Below are 3,942 nucleotides of genomic sequence, written 5' to 3'. Positions count from 1 at the left end.
AATCTAAACCTCCCCACTTTCAATTTAAACCCATTACCCCTTGTCCTGTCACTACAGACCCTTGTAAAAAGTCCCCCCCAGCTTCCTTGTAGGCCCCTTCAGGTACTGGAAGGTGCCATAAGGTGTCCCTGGAGCCTTCTCTTCTCCAGGCTGAACAAGCCCAACTCTCTCAGCCTGTCCCCATAGCAGAGGTGCTCCAGCCCTCTGAGCATCTTCGTGGCCTCCTCTGGACTCACTCCAACTGGTCTATATCCTTCTGATGTTGAGGGCTCCACAGCTGGATGCAGCACTGCAGGTGGGGTCTCACAGGAGCAGAGTAGAGGAGGAGAATCCCCTCCCTCGACCTGCTGGCCACACTTCTCTGGATACAGCCCAGGATACGGTTGGCTTTCTGGGCTGCCAGCGCACACTGCCACCTCATGTCCAGCTTTTCATCCACCAATACCCCCAAGGTCTTCTCCACAGGGCTGCTCTCTATCCATTCTTCACCCAGCCTGTGAAGAATTTTTGAGTACTCAAGCAATTTCTACTGACACCAGAAAGGCTTCCTGAAATTTCTAAGGAAAACCTCAGAAACACCTTGGATCTTCACAGCCATTGTGCCCGCAGTCTGACCCAAAGAGTTGCCTCCAAGGGAGGCTGCCTTGCACACACCAGTGTAGCTAATTTAGCTGCATAATGGAGAGATTTCTGAAGATGCACATGGGCTGAATTAAGGGCTCCACAGGAGCCTTTGGCTCCTTCCTTGCAGAGTTTATTAGTTGCTGCTGCACACATGGTTAGGTTTGCTGGAAGAAGTCCAGCTCTGAGGCACCTCTCAATTCCTCCAGCTTCTAAAAGTCGCAAGAAAGTGGCTCAAGCGTATTGCCCCCTCTAAACTCTTGTGGAGAAGGACTCTCCCCTGCAGAGAAGCAGACAGGGTTTGGGAGGGGTACCTAGCCAAATAACTCTTGATTATTGAATTTACCTCCACAATTACCAGTGAGTATCCTAGACTGTAAAGGGGGTAAATACCAACAGATTGTATTATTTGAGAAACAGTATGTGATTGTGTAATTAAGGGCAGGAATATAATACCATATGCACAAGGGGCAGGGTTAATTTCAGCATTTCCTGACTAACTAAGGGCAATATGGTGTAACCCTAATGTTCTCCGGATGGCTATCATTTATATGGAGTTCATATGCATGCTTATGAATATTTGGTTAAAATTCACCCATCGTAGTTTCTGACACAGTAATTAAAAACACCATGTTAGCTGCCAATAAAAATATTTTTGTGATTTGGTAATTATTCCAAACCTCATAGTTCCAGCTCCCCTACTCTCCCGCCCTTGTTGTCTTCCTGTTCTATAATGTATAAAGCTAATCTTGATGATGGAAAAATAAATAAGTAGCAGGGAAGGCTGGAAAGCTTCCAATCACAAAAGCTCCTGAAATGGAAGCAACATCCAATCTGGTCTACCACATCTTCTAGGTGGGCACTCCTTTCCTGCCTTTCAGTGATGCTTTCAGTATTCATAACAGCTGTGGAATTAAGCATTATGAACACGAAGAAACCAACATGCAGTCTTTATTTTTCCCCATCAGTCCCGAAGTATTCTGCATTGAGTTACAAAGTGAAAATCAACACACTCTCAGATGGATTTAATTTCAACTTGGGCCCAATGCCAGACAAAGTTCCCCCATTGTTAAAACCCCACCCCATCTTTTCCATACCACGCATACAGTCCCATCCTCACCCATCTTCCAAATGTATGCTCACGCACAGAGACATACACGGAGAACCAGCCACTCCAACAATACAGCACCACATCCATCTCCCCTGCTTTCTTAGCTAGGCTCATTGCTTCCCCTGGGATCACTAGTAGGAAAGTTGGATTTGGTCTATAATGCAGACTTCCAATATTTCAGAAAATGAAAGCTACATAAAACATACATTTGCATGCTGTATTGGATTTGCATGGCAATGTTTTTGGAGCCGGGGGGTGGGGGGGGAGCGGGGCTACAGGGATGGCTTCTGTGAGAAGCTGCTGGAAGCTTCCATGTGTCTGATAGACCCAACACTACTGGGCTCCAAGTCGGACCAACCACTGGCCAAGGCTGAGTCCATCAGTGATGGTGGGAGCACCTCTGGGATAATGTGTTTAAGAAGAGAGGAAAAAAAAAGAGAGATAACAACAGCAGCCAGAGCGAGGAATAAGGAGATGTGAGAAGAACAGTCCTGCAGATACCCAGGTCAGTAGAGAAGGAGGGGGAGGAGGGGCTTCAAGCACTGGAACAGAGATTCCCTAGCAGCGCTTGGTGCAGACCATGATGAGTCTGGCTGTGCCCTGCAGCCATGGAGGGTCACAGGGGAGCAGAGACCCCCCTGCAGCCAGGGAGGGACCCACCCTAGAGCAGGGGGATGCCCAAAGGAGGCTCTGGCCCCAAGGGGAGCCCACACTGGAGCAGGCTCCGGGAAGGACCTTTAGCCCCATGGGGAGAGGAGCCCAGACTGGAGCAGGTTTGCTGGCAGGACCTGTGACCCCATGGGGGACCCAGGCTGGAGCAGGCTGCTCCTGAAGGACTGCACCCCGTGGGTGGGACCCACTCTGGACCAGGGGAAGGGTATGAGGTGCCCTCCCCTGAGGAGGAAGGAGCAGTAGAGACAACATGTGATGGACTGACCACAACCTGCATCCCTGTCCCCCTGCACCGCTGGAGGGGAGGGAGGTAGAGAGCAAATCTAGAGCAAAGATGAGCCGGGGAAGAAGGGAAGGGTGAAGGAAAAGGTATTTGAGGATTTGGGATTTATTTCTCATTATCCTACTCTGATTTGATTGGTAATAAATTAAACTAATTTCCCCAAGTTGAGCCCATTTTGCCCATGATGGTAGTTGGTGAGTGATCCCTCCCTGTCCTTATCTCAACCCACGAGCCTTCCGTTATCTTTTTCTTCCCCTGTCCAACTGAGGAGGGCAGTGATAGAGCAGGTTTGATGGGCACCTGGCCTCCAGCCAGGGTCATCCCACCACACATCCTAGATCTTGTCTTCACAATAAACCTTTCTTTTAATAAAAAAGTCATTTTACACAAGTAGGAAAATGTTTGTTGGAGGAGTCAATTATTGCATTCAAAAATGAAAGGGTTAAAACTTGATCAACGCTGTAATTCAAGGTACAATTTTGGCATAACTTCAGCTAGTGATTTAACAATAGCATTTTGGCTTACAGAATCATGCAGCAAACATGGCTTTCAGAGTGCAGGAGTATACAAATGCACACAGAAGTGAGACACGTGCAATGGCAGCAGTTAAGCTTTTACACGTACAGACTAGCACCAGGTCGCTGTTCACGGCAATTGTCTTCCCTCTCTTCCTCTTCCCATGAATGCTCTGCATGAACAACTGCACTCTATTTTTATAAAATACAGATATGTTTGCTTGTATTAAAGCTAAGGCGAGTGGTGGAAAACAGGAGAGGAGGTAGATTGAATTACTGTGTTTGAATGTTAGTTTTCTCCTCCACTTCGTACCATTCTCCACAAGCAGAAGCACAAAGTAAATATTAAAAGACAAAGGTATAAAATGTTGATTTGGCCCACTTCATGTTGGGCTTTTGGTTGCACACAGTTTTTGCCTTCCTCTGTTTGCAAAACTGCAAAAATGATAGTAGTGCAATATGGAGAACCTTGTGTGTACTTTCTAAAGCATTTAAAGCAACCAGTTGGGACTAAAGGTGATTTATTCCTGTATTGTGTTTTGCGTCCTTTATCCTTAAACAACTAACAGAAGAACTTCCAGAAATCACACTTAGGATTGCCATAATGGTAATAACATATAAAATTGTGTTCCATTTTACAACTGCCATGAGGTTTCACTAGGATTCCTGTATTCCCTTCAGCAGTGTATGACTAGTCTGAGTGTAAATAAATGGCACGCCCTACCAACAAGAACAGCATT

The sequence above is a fragment of the Eurypyga helias genome, unplaced genomic scaffold, assembly GCF_000690775.1.
Source record: "Eurypyga helias isolate BGI_N326 unplaced genomic scaffold, ASM69077v1 scaffold3730, whole genome shotgun sequence".
NCBI lineage: Eukaryota > Metazoa > Chordata > Aves > Eurypygiformes > Eurypygidae > Eurypyga > Eurypyga helias.
The sequence above is the reverse complement of the archived record's forward strand: the minus strand, read 5'-3'. Positions refer to the sequence as shown.